We start from the raw sequence: 14,779 nt of genomic DNA, 5'->3' as shown, positions 1-14,779 counted from the left end.
GTTTGCTCCCGATGTGGATAACCTGAAGTAAATTCATGAACCAATCAAAATAGATGCCTCTTCGATAAAAATATCAGAAGGGACACTGACTATAAATAAACGATATAAGCATGACATTGCAGACCTGCTAAATGTAACGGGTGACTACAGAAATTGGAATGTCCCACCTAGTCTTTTGGAAGAACCTGCAGGTGCCCTTCATTGGTGTCCATAGGCACAACCATTTCTCCTAGTCAAGGGTCAGGATCTTAAAAACCCACCACCTCCTTCCCTAATTCCATAACTGTTTTTCCCTGCCATAATTCCTTAGGGCCAAAGGAATGGGTTTTCCATTTTCTCTGTCTCATCTTGAGTTTGCTCTACCCTTCAGAATGCACTAAAACTCGCTGATCTAGTCTACCATTCTTGTTTCTTGATCTGTTGGAAGTTAATGGATTTAGTTTACTAAGAGCTAATAGATTTAGAAAATCCTTTTTCCTCAACAATACCTGATTTTCAAGAACATTATTGTACTAAAGTAGAAAAGTCAAGAAGTTAAGCTTTGAAATGCAAAGTTGATCAGTGAGCCCTTTGTTTAATGTCGTACCACATCTGTTCTTTTGCAAGGCAATGGACTCTTGACTCAGCAAGGCAAAGATTTAAATATATCCAAAAATTGTTCCTTTACAAGTATGAATTAATAGTGATAGTAAAAATTATAATCCAACTTGAAAAAATAGAGCAAATATAAATAATAATACTTAGAACACTACAATTATATATTAAGAAGTATATTAATTAAAGCCAGGCTAGAAAATCAGATCTTTATATCAAGAGATCAAATCAAGACACTTTTGATAAACTGCCCAAAGCTGCCAAAGAAATAGAGACTGGTAGTCTGGGAAAAGCCCTTCAGTGAGTCATGGATCATCAAGCAGGATTTTAGGCTATGCTGGGATTTTTTTTTCCTACTAATTTTATTGTTATTGTTAGACTTAAATCAGAGACCATGAATAACCATTGTGGACCTATCTCAATTAACGCCCTAATCTCACTCCCTACTTTCAATCCCTAGCCTAAATCCTCATCACAAAAAGATGCTATTGCAAGGTCAACCTCTGAGGTAAATATAACTCTGAGGTAAATATAACAGCAAAGGAAGACAGAATAGCAATCTGTATGACACTTGCACTCTAACCTAAAACTAGAATTTGAGGGGCCACCCTCATCATCCTTCTGATTTTCTACTCCATTCCAAAAATATTAAGGAGGCAGAATTTTCTGCCTGCTAAAACTTAAAAGTGTCAACACATGGAGAACCCGTTACTTCTGGCTCTCTAAATATCTAGAAGATAACTTCCCATGCAGAATACAACTTTAAATCATCATGGTCTACCATGACAGAATCCTCTGTGGTGGAGAGTAAAATCTGACAGGTTTGGGGGAAGAACAATTGTTCTCAAGAAAACCAAAGTGATATTAAAGAATTCACTGTAGTAGCTACAAGTCACTGCCTACATCCAACCATCAGAGGAATGGAAATCCAAACTACAGAAAGGTGGAGGTTCAGATTCCCCATTTGAATGCATAGATGAACAAACATTTTCTGAATCCTTAAGTGATTTTTTTTTCCTGAACAGTGCTAAGGTCTCCTAGTATATCCTATCCTATTCAAGACACCATTTTTCTAGCGTTTAGAATCTGGCATGTTTCCCAGTTACTAAAAATTCTAATGAAAAGAAGCAGTCACACAAACCCAACCTGACAAGCTTAAGATCTTTTGTTGGTTGCCTTCTATAATTGATATTACATGTATATTTAGAATAAATGGACGCTGTATCCCTGAGTTAGTCACTCATTCTAACATGTTTCACATTCTCTTGAATTGTGTGCAACTTTAGAAATTTCCAATCATCTTACTTTTAAATACCTCAGCCTACAATATAAAAGGACGTAGAGTTTATTTAAATGAAGACATTATACATAGCTCTGCCTGCACTCTTTCAAAATACTCAGTCAATTAACATAAGCTACCTTCCAGAGGATTTGCTTTAAGTCAGGTGGAAAGGAATATTACTTCAGAACTAAAGAAAGAAAAAAGAATATGGAATGCACAGCAAACCAAACATCTGAGAAAGCATTAAGACTGTTCAGTTCCCCATATTTTAGAGGTGGTGGTATGGTCTTTTTTTCTCCCCTTTAAAACATTCTGGCAAAGATTGTATTCTGGGCACAACAAAAAGACCTCAAGGAGGTCTCTGAAGGGATATAATGTCTAAAATGTTTCAGTCCCTCCTATCAGACGCTTAGGAAGTCTCTCTGCAGCCTCCAAAATATTGCAGGCTCAATTACCCTCGGGGTGCAGTGAGCGGGCAGCACCATTAATCATTCCCTGGGCACTAAATGCCCTGAGAACAATCCTGAGTCCTGTAGCATTAAGGGTGTCCACGAACTGAGTGGGTCTCTGACAGCTGGGCCATGCTGCCATCTGGAGGTCAGCAGAAAACACAGCTCCTCAGTCTTTTTCCTCCAGTTTGGAGGAGCTACCGGGGTGGGCTGTGTTGAATATTCCCTCCTTCTTGAGCACTTAACTCTGTTCTTCCGCCTCCCAAAAATGTTGAGACTTTCCTCTTCATTGTTCAGTTGCTTGTGGAGCAAGTGAGGCCAACTGCAGTGGGTGAAGGCCAGCAGTCCGACAGTCCTTGCCTTCCATGCTTTCCTCCTCCAAGCCCTCGCTGACCTTGGAGCCCCATCTTTGGATGCACCTTTTCCCGTGTTCACATCCATCAACAGCAACACTGGGTGTCTCTTGTTCTGTTCTAGAGAAAAGACATCACACCCATGCTCCGTGTGAACAGGTAGAAAAAAAAAAATAGAGGGTCGTGGTCGAGTCACCATGAGTGTTCACACAGGGTGAGCACCAGATGTTGTGGGACAAGCAGAAGGCATCCCTAAAACAGTGGGAGTGGGAGCAGAATGTTAGGAAAGAATCCAGTGGGAGGAACTCTTCAGAGGCATCATGGAAAGAAGAAGGGCATGTTTTTGAAATCTGATAAGCCTATGGTCAAATCATATCTACAAATACAAATCATGATCTTTCCAATTTTTGTTTTCCTGACCTGGAAAGTTCTTTGTAATGACACCTATTGTATAATGGTATTATAAATGGTATTTCAGAGGAGGTAGAAATGATATGTGTCAAAAAGCTTGGATAGTGTATTAGCTCAATACCAGAGAGTTGTTTTGTTTTAATAACAACAGCTCTGCCAGAGCAAGCTGGACCAGGTCAGACAGTAGGAGAAGGGTGGCTCTAGGGAGATCCAAGTGGTATGTTCTCATTGGAAACATTTCTGTTTCACCCTTCTTTTCAGGTTTCTCTATATCTGTCTCTCCTCCTTTATCTTGTTCTTTATTGTTGTTATTCCACAATTGCCCCCACTCAACATTGAAAGGAAGGTAAAAATGCTACTTGTTGGGGCGCCTGGGTGGCTCGGTCAGTTAAGCATCTGCGTTTGGCTCAGGTCATGATCTCATGTCCTGAGATTGAGCCCTGTTTGGGGCTCCCTGCTTATCTGGGAGCCTGCTTCTCCCTCCCCTTCAACTCCTCCCCCTCCCTGTCTGTCCTTCTTCCTCCACTCCTCCACCACCCCCGCCTTTTTCTCTCTCTCAAATAAACAAAATTTGTTTCTTTAAAATAGTAAACAAATCTTTACATTTTCAGCTAATTCATGATAACAATATTGGTCTGGAGGTGAAGCACCTGGGAAAGCTTCTTTTTTTTCATCAGATTTCCTTTTAAGTACTCAGTAGAGAACCTGGTGAGTGGGTACTAACATTCTGATAAAATGCTAGCACTACTTTGTCCCTACAGAATGCACTAGCAAGTTTGAGTGAGCTGTAGTGACACCTCCTGGTAAGAGAAAGGAAACATCACTTGATAGAAAACTCCATGCCTTTACAATTTTATGATCAAAAGCAATACATGAAAACATCTTTTCCACATGCAGGGTTTTCCTGTCTAAGAAAAAAAAAGTTTGCAAAGATGGATACACACTCATATATACACATACTCAGGTTTCACTAACTTCCACTTTAAAAACAAGCTAAATCCAAAGAAGGAAAGATAGGTTTTTATTTCAGGACCTCAAATAACTAATTTGACTTCTTAAAAAAAACTTTCATCTGCTTATTTGAGCATTACACGTACAGAACTCTATTCAACATTCTCTAAGGTTAAGAAGTAAGATGCTATGGAAGTTGCCTTATGTAGTATTTTTAACCTGGTTCTTTGTGAAATGTTGATCTGATACTTCTCTTGAATGCCTCAACTATCAACTCTTGAAACCTCACCCTAGCCCACCCTATATCCCAACAACACAGTTTCCACTTAGGCCATCCCTGGACTTAAACATCTTCAGGTGTAGAGTCCCCCAGTCCACCCTTCACTCCCCTCTTCTCTCTCAAGCTCTCTCCTTCTCTCAAAATGCACTTGAGTTCTGAGAAGTATATTTAAGACCCTATGTACCAGAGCCAAAATGATAAGTGTTAATCATTTAACTTTCTGTATCTCCTTAGTGACACACAGACCTTGGGAATACAAAGTTAGCCCTCCTAGAAATGTAATCCCTTGATTACAATAGTTAGAATCTTAGCCACCTAACCATCCATCCAGCTACCCATACAATATTTAGTCGCATACTACATGCAAGACCCTCTGCTAGATATTAGGGGAAACAAATGTAATCATGACAGACATTATGTTTGGTTCAGAGAATTTAAATTCTTGTGGTCAAATAAAAGGGTAAGGATTAACAAACAAAGAAAAGGCTAAAATTGTGATAAGGCCTATTATGGAAACAGTAAGTTGTAGAGACTGAAAAAAGAATAGCAGGAAGTGTCTTTTAGATAAGTAAAAGTCAGGGAAGGGCTCTCAGAGGAGGCAGCAGAAGCGGAGACCTGTAGTACAAGAAGCAACTATGGGGAGAGTCAGCTGAGCATGTTCCAGGCAGAGGGAACAGCATGTGCAAAGGCTCTCTGACAGAATGGGCTTGGTGTTTTCATGGGAATAGTGAGGAAAGAGAAATTGTCAAGAGCTGATGTTGATGCAGGTGATCATAAGGGTTTAATTCAAAGTGTAATGAGAAGTCCTTGAATAGTTTTAAGGAAGAAAAGGAATAATCTAATTTAGGTCTTGACAAATAGGTAATACATAATAGTACTCACTATACCAGACACTCATTTAATCCTAATAACCCCATAAAATATGGATTAATATTCCCAGTTTTTATCAGTGGGAAAACGGAAGTAAAGGAAGTCAGGTAACTTGCCCCACTCCACCCCACCCTGGTCTCACAGCCAGGAGGTAGCAGTGGTGGGATTTATAATCAGGCCACCCACCCATGGGGTCCATGCTTCAAACGCTATGCAATACAGCCTCTCGTGTTATCAATTCTGCCAGAGCAAAAGTGGGAAGAACCTGCTAGAAGCTAAGGCAATGACCCAGGCTGACATTATGGGGTCTCACCCTGGAAGGATAGTAGTAGAGACGGTAAAATTTAAATGGATTTGTGATATATTTTCGCTGTAAATTCTATAGGTCTTGGTGGACTGAATGTGGCTGGCAAGGGGAATGTGTCATAGGAACAGATGTTCTAAGAACAATTGAATCACATTGTAGAAATGACTTTTACTATTGTTTATTCACTGTACATTTTCTTTTTTTTTTTAAGTTAATTTTTTTTTAAAGATTTTATTTATTTATTTGACAGAGAGAGATCACAAGTAGACAGAGAGGCAGGCAGAGAGAGAGGGAAGCAGGCTCCCCGCTGAGCAGAGAGCCCGATGCGGGACTCGATCCCAGGGCCCTGAGATCATGACCTGAGCCGAAGGCAGCGGCTTAACCCACTGAGCCACCCAGGCGCCCCTCACTGTACATTTTCTATGCTAACTTCCCATCAAGAAGTTTTCTCTTTCAAGCTAATATATTCAAAGGATTTGCTATGCAACACACATTTCATCTCAGTGCCCTCTGGAACAACTTTTTAACATGGTTCACTAACTTTTCTGGTCTCTTCTATAGATATATAAAAAATTGTATGATGTACTATGTACAGTTTAAGATTGTTTTCTCTTACACTATATCACCCAGTTTTACCTTGTCAATAATTATTTTTTGAAAAAAATTAGTTTTAAATAATGCTTATCATCCTATTATAAAAATGTGCTATATTTTATTGTTTTAGTCTGTCTTTGGAAAGGTGTATTGCTTCTAATTTTTCACTATTCTGGGTAACATACTTTATATTCAACTTTGACAACAACCCTGATTATTTCCCAATGCTAAGCAACTAAAAATGTAAGTTTTAGGTCTAACAGAATATTTTTATCCCCTAACAAATTACATTTACATATTTCTACCTTGTATTCCACTGAAGTATAACAGTTGAAATATCATCAGTGCTGTGGGAGAGAACCTGCAAGAAAGCAGATTATGTGGGAACAAATACTGGTAGGTGGATAAATTTGGCAGTCTATGTCTGCAAAAATTATTTTTTGATTGCCTCACTTATATCAGTGAATAGGAAGCAAGGCCTTCATCTGAGAGTAAAGGTGTAGACAGAGGTACTGAGTGTTTAAGGAAAGAAGACAAAGTATGATATAGTCCTCTAGAAGAGTGAATGGAATAAGCTAACAGAGTAAAAGAATCTGATACCATTTACCATTAATGCATATGTACCTTATACACAGTAAGTCCTTATTCCATGTTTATTAATGAAAGTGTGTTTTTCCTAATTAAGGGGTAATTTCCTGATAACCCTTCATTAGCAAGAAATCAAGCTGCCTTGACCATACCTATACTACACTATACATGACTAGTACATTTGTTGATTAAAAGTGTTCAAAACAAGAAAAGTATTTACTTCCACATGTAGCTTGAATCCAACATTTATTTTCTGTCTTTAGCTTTTGAATAAAAATTATTTCAATAAATACTATATTTAGATTTTTCTAAACATTCTCATTCTTACAATATTGCTGTAGCACACATACACACACACACGCACAAACACACACACACACACACATGCACTCTTACAGAAAAAGTCAGGTTCAAATCCAACTATAGGATTCCTTCAAACAGAAAATTTCTTTTAAATAAATCTGTAGAGGCACCTATGGATCAGTCAGTTGGGCACCAAACTCTTGGTTTCTGCTCAGGTCATGATCTCAGGGTTGTGAGATCGAGCCCCCCTATCAGCTCTGCACTCAGTGAGAAGTCTGCTTGGGATTCTCTCTCTCCCTTTATCCACCACCCCCCTGCCATATGCAGCCTCCCCTCATAGATAATTAAGTAAGTCTTTAGACAAAGATAGACATTTTGCCAATTTAGTAGACAAAATAGGGCGTTTCGAGAACAGCATGAAGAAAATATCAAACAGTTAATAAATTGGAAAATTCTTTAATAAGCTATGTCTTCCTAGGCAGAAATTTACAGCATATCTCTTGCTTCCTGATACTATGTACAAAATACATACTGAACAAAAATGTGCAGAATAAATTAAAAGAATTTACCTTGAATTTTTTATTTTGTTATTCTACCATTAGGCAGATATAGACATGGCATAAAGAAAGGAAAGGCCAAATTCTGACCTAATACCACAGTATTAGAATTGCAGTTACATTCTCTCACTGCTCCTAGAGAAACTTCAATATCCATTAGAAATAATATAGGAATAAAATGGGATTCAACTCAGATCTTTAGAAGAAGCTATTCTTAAAAATTAATTCACTTGATAAATGTTCAAGTTTCTTCCTCACTTTTTTCTATGTGATCATTTATCCTACGTGCTTTGGATGGACGTTACCAAATCTCTGAGTTCAAATTCATAGCCCCAAGAGTTATTCATACCTGAACAAGCTGGTGAGGAATACTTAACTGGTCTCCAAATCTCTTAGGGATAATTTGAAGACAAATTCTCTACTCAAATATTATTAATTACTTATTTAGCACCTTAGGTAGCTTATTTCTGAGAGGCTTTCGAGATCAAAAGGGATACAAAAAAGTGACGAGAATCAAAGCTAAAACATCAATTTGAATTGGGCTGCACAATGAGAATTTACTCCAGCACTTTGTTGCAATGTAATCTATAAATAACCCTTTGAGGTTCACTTACCAATTAGGAATCATCACATGGCATGCACCTTAGATGACAGTAGCTAATTTGCATGTCTGTGAAATATTAATTTGATGAAAATTTTAAAGCTTTATGCACTATTTATATCATAATTGGAACCACACTAAATGTACCAATACAAGGATTTTCATTGTATCCAATGTGCTTCTTAAAAAGCTACGTTTAAATGATCAGTATTTATCATTGTCTACTTGAGAGTTTGCTTCAGTTCACAACATATCTGTGTTTTAGACTTTAAATTATTTTTAACATTAGCCATAATTGAGATGTCTGGGGGAAAATGGTGTCTATGTGGGAGTCAGAGAAGATGAGAATCAGATTTATACCCAGAGATAGATGGTCAGATTTGGAAGTTTAATTCAGAGTCTGTGGCCTTAGCCATAAACATGTCACCCTGGGTCAATAATTTAGTTCTAATTTTTTTCAAGTTTTTACTTTTTTTTTTTCCCTCTCCCTGAGTTTTTCAACAGTCAAAAAGAACAGTTTTGTGGGTGGTCCCTTCTAAAAGCTTAAAATGGTTGTTGATTCAAGTACAAAGGGAAACAACCCGTGGGTGCTTACATTTAACTACTGTATTTAAGTACAGTACTTAGAAAAAATATTGTATTTACATATCCAGAAATTTCATAAGCTGACAGCCTGGTGGAGTGAGCTTGCCACCAGAATTGCCACACCTGTCAGTCAGGTCCAGCCACTGGCTGATTAGGTAGCAAGCAGAAAAGCCAATTAAAGACAGAAGAGGGGAAGAGAGAAAGAGAATAGAAATGTCGGAAAATCTCCACCACCAAAGAATCACAGTGATCTTCCAACACTTATTTTTATTCTCACATCTTCAGACTATTTGGAGTTTATTATACCCAGATGGGAATTCTTTCTAATGAAAAGATTTGGTTACTTTGCTTTACCGGTAGGTACTATTAATAATGTTTTTCCAGAAAGTGGAAGCTGAGCATCATTAAAGATAAGGTCTGGGTTTTTAATTTAATGCAACAGATGTGCAAATATATGTTGACTCGTTATTAGCTAATTTGTTATGTGTTTATGGCTTCTCTTTCTTGCCAAACTATAAGTATCTTTAGATCAGAAGTCATGCCTAAGTTTGGCTAGGGTCCTCAGCCTTTGCTTAATAACTATTTTCAGATTTGACTGTACTTCTAAACACTTACTCCTATTCATTTTGATGGTCTCCCCACACAATAAAAAAATAGACATTTAGACAAAAAAAATAAGTAGAATACGATAAAGTCACTGAGAAACATAATATACACACACATACATTCCACAGAGCTTTATATGATCAATAAATTAGACTTGGATTGGCTCTGAGTCTTCTAGAGGCCAAAGTAAAAGAGAAAATATAATCAGTTAAGAAATACACATTATTCCTGAGATTAAACATAATAATTTATCATAAATAAGCTATATATAAAAAGTATACACAATCATTTTGCATTAGTCTATATCTTCACTTCAAAAATGTCTATATTTTCATCGATCAATTATGTTAATCTTTATTTTAAAGAAAATCTAAACAAATATTGGCTATTAAGGATATCTTATTCAATACTTTTTCTTCATATTAGTTTATGGGAAGGAAAATTAAATTTACAATTTAAATGCACTTATTTGAATCACTTAACCAATTTGTTTATGGTCGCATCTAGTTATGAAACTTGAGTCGCAAGCTTCATCTCCCTTCTTAAATATTTAATAAGTTCTAAACTTGTAAGAGGAAACTGAACTTTTTAAATAAAATGCCTCCAAAAGAAACATTGACAATTTTCATTTTTACATAAATAGAACAGCATTCCCTCCCCTCCAGCCTTCCACACACCCCCATACCTGGCATACAAAAAGAAAAAAAGAAAACAGTGGGTAGTTTTCATTACTTAATACAAAGGAAAATTAATGGAATTAAAGTCAACATTCAAATGTAACAAACCAAAGAACTAGGATACTCTATTACTTTGCCTTATGATATGTGAAGATAATGCCTAAATTATCAAATGTATATTATGTGCCACACAGCTTGGACTTTTAAAGGTCAAATAAGTATTCCTCAATGAATTTATTCAATGAAACCAGCCCTTCTCTTCCTGTGTTAAGCTCTGACTCTTCCCAGGTTTAATAAAAGTTGTTCTCTCTCTCTTCACTCTTCCCCCGCCAATCCCCACGTTTCCAATAGGAAGTCCCTTACAATGTTGAAGATATTTACACATAAATTTATGACATAGGGTAAAAATAACAACAAAAGATTCAGAGTCAACAGAGTATTACTTTAAAAGGAAATTAATTGTGAAGAAGAAAAGAGGAACAACATAAACTCAGAAAGAGTCTGAATGGTAGTATATAGTACAAATAATTCTCTATTTGGGGGTCCTGAGAAATTTCAGCAAGTGGTTGTGGAGTAATGAATGTTTGTAATTCATTAGCTACTATTTTAAAATGCAAAGCACACCATGACATCAATGATGTTCTTTTTAATCTCAACAAACAGGCTATTACAATTAAAGCACTCTCAAAAAGACAGTATATTTAAATATAGATTTTGGTAAGACTTCAATATGTTAATAACAATGATTCAATAACATTTCATAATTCTATAGAAAGAAAATGTGTTATAAGATTGGTTTAAAAATATATGTTTATATACACCACCCTTCTGTGAGTGTTTAGTAACAGCTAGCATTTCTATCCTGAAAATGTCTTTTCCTCAGTACCCTTGAGTAAGGTTTCAGATCTTTAAGAAAATAATCACTGTTTACTAAAAAAAAATAATTTTTTTCCCAAGTAGAGAAAATAATAGCATTTGAAAGTGCTTGATTTTCTTTTCTCACTTTCCATCTTCCTTCAGCTCCTAGACAACAAAACAATGGTTCTTTCTTCATGTGGAAGAGTAAACTCAATAAACACAAATGGCTAGGGGGCCTCACAGCAGTGAAATTATGGCTTCACAAGGACTTTTTTTTCTTTTTGAAGAAACACTTTTAAAAGGACCTTTTCCAACATACTTTAAAGTCATGCATGTTTCAATGATATAATTAAATTGGCAACACTAAACATTGCTGACTGATAAATGAGGCCAAAATAATTAAGTTCTGTTTTTTGTACAATCAAGATTTAGAGCAGCAATCAATCTGGGTAAGAATTTGGAGTCATGAGATTTCAGAAGATGAACAACCAACTAGATAAAACTGGTCATGTGGGAAGGTGATTAAATGAGTATACAGTTTATACATAGCTGTGGATACCTTCCATGTCTTAATCTTCATTAGAACCTGGTTGATTCATTGTTCGTGTGGTTTCATACTAAACTGGACATGGTATGAGAGTAGACAAACAAAAGAACAGCTTAAAAGATAATCCTATGCACTCATTGAGCACTACTGATCTTGAAAATGTAAAAATATTAATAAATTGAAAATACAAAAGTTTTTTTTCAAAGCAAAAAAAAAAGAGGCTCAAATAATGCAATGGAAAAGATTAAGGAATATTAAGAGTGGTAAAGGGCATAAGGGAGAGAAAGAGAGAACACAATATACTTTCCACATGTGTATTTATGGAACTGTGTATGTTGGATGCCTACTCCAGTTTCCATTTTTATTTATCTTCTACCTCTCCCTTCCTTCCTTAGGATAAGTCACACGGTTTTCCATATCCTATTAACAGCACCCCACTCCACATGGTCTTCCCTGTGGAATCAGACTGTGGTCAGAAAGAAGTGCTGCTATTATTTCTCCTGGAGGCTGGAACTCCAGGCTTCAGCAGACTGATGCACTTAGCAGGTCTATCAGGCAAGTCAGAGCAAAATATAAACAGGGCAGTCGGGTGTGTTAGTAGCTACTGGGATTTACAACCAGCTACAAACATATATACATATATGTATAGGTATATATATGCACATACACATACATATATATTATTTACATAAATTTTAAAAATCCTCTTGTCAGAAGCTTACTCTGATTAGTAGCCATGGACCTTCGAGAAAGAAGGAATATCCTTTTCAGGAAAATGCACCTCCTTTGTAGTGGGCTAAGGAAGAGACATCATGAACAGGTGATATCGCTGTAATTTAGAAAAACGGGAAAACTCAAGAGTGTCCTACTCGCCAACAAAATGAACAAGCACCAGCTGTGTTTTGGCATCTCCAACTATGGATAACCGTCTCTCTTTGACTCCAGGTGCACGTGTCTGCCTCCATGAATGTTAGCATGCGGCTAGGATGAGAGAGCAATGAATGTGTACACGAGTGCTTGCTCGTTTGTAGAGTGGAAATTGCACTTTGTTTTTAAAAAAGGATTTTCCCCCCGGAACTCTGCAATTCAACTCGCTGAAAGCACAAATAGAATAAATACACATGCAAAAACAGAGGGGGAGGGGGCGAAAAAATAAACCCCACCCAGGAACCTTCTTTTAAGAAACAGGTGCTAGCTAGCAAGAGAAAGCAGCCAGTTGCCAATAACAATTAAAACTCCATCTTCCTGACTCTGAAAACAATTTCTATGGGGAAATAGGCGCCCTGTTTCCTAGGGTTTAATTCACTAGGTTGTCTCTGTGAATTAGAGTCAGATCTAAGTTTCACACTCAGGAGCGGTTTTCGCTGTCGACTACTACTGCCCTCCCAGCTCAGAGAAGTCCGTTTCCAAACTGGGTAAGCCCTTTTCTCCGAGCAGCCTTGACCTCACTCCTCCAAGTCGTCACTTTTATTTATGGCCCCGTGAGCAGTGTCTGTGTCGCTCAGCCAGTCCCCAAGAACAGTCACCGCGAACAATGAGCCAGAGGAGGGACCCACCCAGCGAACGCCTGCTCTCCGGCCGCGCGCAAGCCCGCTAGCGCGGGACGCTCCTGGCTTGGGGGCTCCCGGTGCCCCATCCTTTCCCCTCCAGAACCCAAGAAAAACAGGAAGGTAGGTCGTTCCCGACACCTAGACTCTCGTAATCACTCAGTAAGCCCTGTTCCCAGAACCCACCAATTAAAGCTGCCGTATCTCAAAAGAAAATCTGAAGAGGGGGCGGCGTGGCGGTCCCGCCGGCTGCCCACCCGGATGTAACTAGCCCAGTTGGGGGGTTTGGCACTCACTTACGCCCGAGTCCGCGGCTTACTGAAATCCCGAAGGATTTGGGGTGGGGGCAAGAGGTGGGGCCAGGAGCCATAAAGTGGCTTCCGTCCCCTCCCCCCGGCCTGGCACGGCTCCGGGATCGGGCAAGACACAAAAGACGGGTAGTAGCAGTGCCACCAACTCTTCCGCCGCCTCCATCTGCGCTGCGCCGGCGAACGCGGCGGCGGGGCCTCGGGGCCGGGTCCCCGCGCCGCCCGGGGCACGCCCGGAGCCTGGGAGCATCCCTGGACGCCGCCGGAGCTTCCTGGTGCGCTCTGCGCGCAGCCCCCCAGCAGGAGCTTTTAGCTCCACAGATAAAGAGGAGAAATGGAGAGAAAAGGCAAGACTTACTTGGGGACCGAAGGCTCAGCCGGACTCCCGCTTCGGACTCGGCAGGTGTCTGGCACCGCGGGCCCAGGCGGAAGGCGCTGGCGCAGCTCCTAGCTGAGCTCCACTTGAGCGAGGACGGAAACTCCCCTTGCTGCCCGGCCCCGCGCCGCGCTCCTCGCTGTCACGGCACCGAGCGACGCAGGCACGCTCCCCACTGCCGCCTCTGTCCTGGTGGGTCTCTCTGCCCTCCTCTCCCGGTTCGGCTGCTCCCCCACAGACCACACCCTGTCACCTCAGCAGCCCTCCACTCCTTCCTCTTTGACACTTACACCGGTTACTCCTCCGTCTGCGTCCTCCCACCCCCCTCAGCCCACGTGCTTCTGCCGCTCCCTCGGCTCTAAACTTCCCCTGCCAAAGCCCCCACCTCTGCTCTGAAAACCTAAGGTCTCCCAGCTGAGGAAAGGTCCTGGGGTAGCATACAGCTGACTGACCTTTAGGTCATCACCACATCCACCACACTCCCCCCCTCCCCGTCGCCCCCCCCCCCCCCCGCCAGCCACTTAAGTAGGCAGAACCCATTATGTTGATCTTGTTAATGCGATGGTTTAGGTATTGTGTATTATATATATAAGGATGTTATTTTTAATATGTCATCTGTCACTTTTAATACAATTTATTCCTGAGTGTCACTTAGTAATCATCTAGCAGCTTATTCATTGACCTTTGGGACTGGACTATCAGCCCAGCTTTCTGCATAAGGCAAAAAGGCTCAGCAAAATTCCAGAAAACCGTCTTTTGCCCAGTCCAATTCTTTAAATGCCATTTTCTACTGAGACCCCGTCTCTCTTTTTTTCTGCTGTTGTTATAGAAATATTCTGATACTCACTTTTCTCTGTTCCTGCAGACAAAATTAGAGATTCCTTTCTAAGGGCCCCATCAGCACTCTGTTCATAATTTCCATGATAGTTCTTTCCACCCATGTGGTATTCTCTCTCTGTGTGACTGCCTTTACTACTGGTCCATAAGTTTCTCCAGGCAGAAGTTTGTCATGCTCTAACTTTATCAAGCGGCTTCTAATGTAATCCCTGGTATATACTATATGCTCAAAAAACTGTTCAAGGAATGAATGCCCTTTAAATATGATGCAAAGGTTGGTGGTTTTATATCCTATTTA

At 39.5% G+C, this 14,779-nt stretch overlaps 1 protein-coding gene across 9 annotated transcripts in view; it reads right to left on the bottom strand.

The window, feature by feature from the left end:
* The window catches only part of LOC111159463 (semaphorin 6D), a 598,866-nt gene extending 585,134 nt beyond the window's left edge, over positions 1 to 13,732 (bottom strand). For all 9 annotated transcript variants that reach the window (XM_022521974.1, XM_022522043.1, XM_022522058.1 and 6 more), the window contains exon 1: positions 13,627 to 13,732. The gene's annotated coding sequence lies outside the window, so the exon portion shown is untranslated. The remainder of the gene's footprint in view (positions 1 to 13,626) is intronic.
* Positions 13,733 to 14,779: the final 1,047 nt, after the last annotated feature.

This window comes from Enhydra lutris, unplaced genomic scaffold, assembly GCF_002288905.1.
Source record: "Enhydra lutris kenyoni isolate GAN:26980312 unplaced genomic scaffold, ASM228890v2 scaffoldscaffold4, whole genome shotgun sequence".
In the NCBI taxonomy this organism is placed as follows: domain Eukaryota; kingdom Metazoa; phylum Chordata; class Mammalia; order Carnivora; family Mustelidae; genus Enhydra; species Enhydra lutris.
This window is presented reverse-complemented; position numbering and strand designations above follow the sequence as displayed.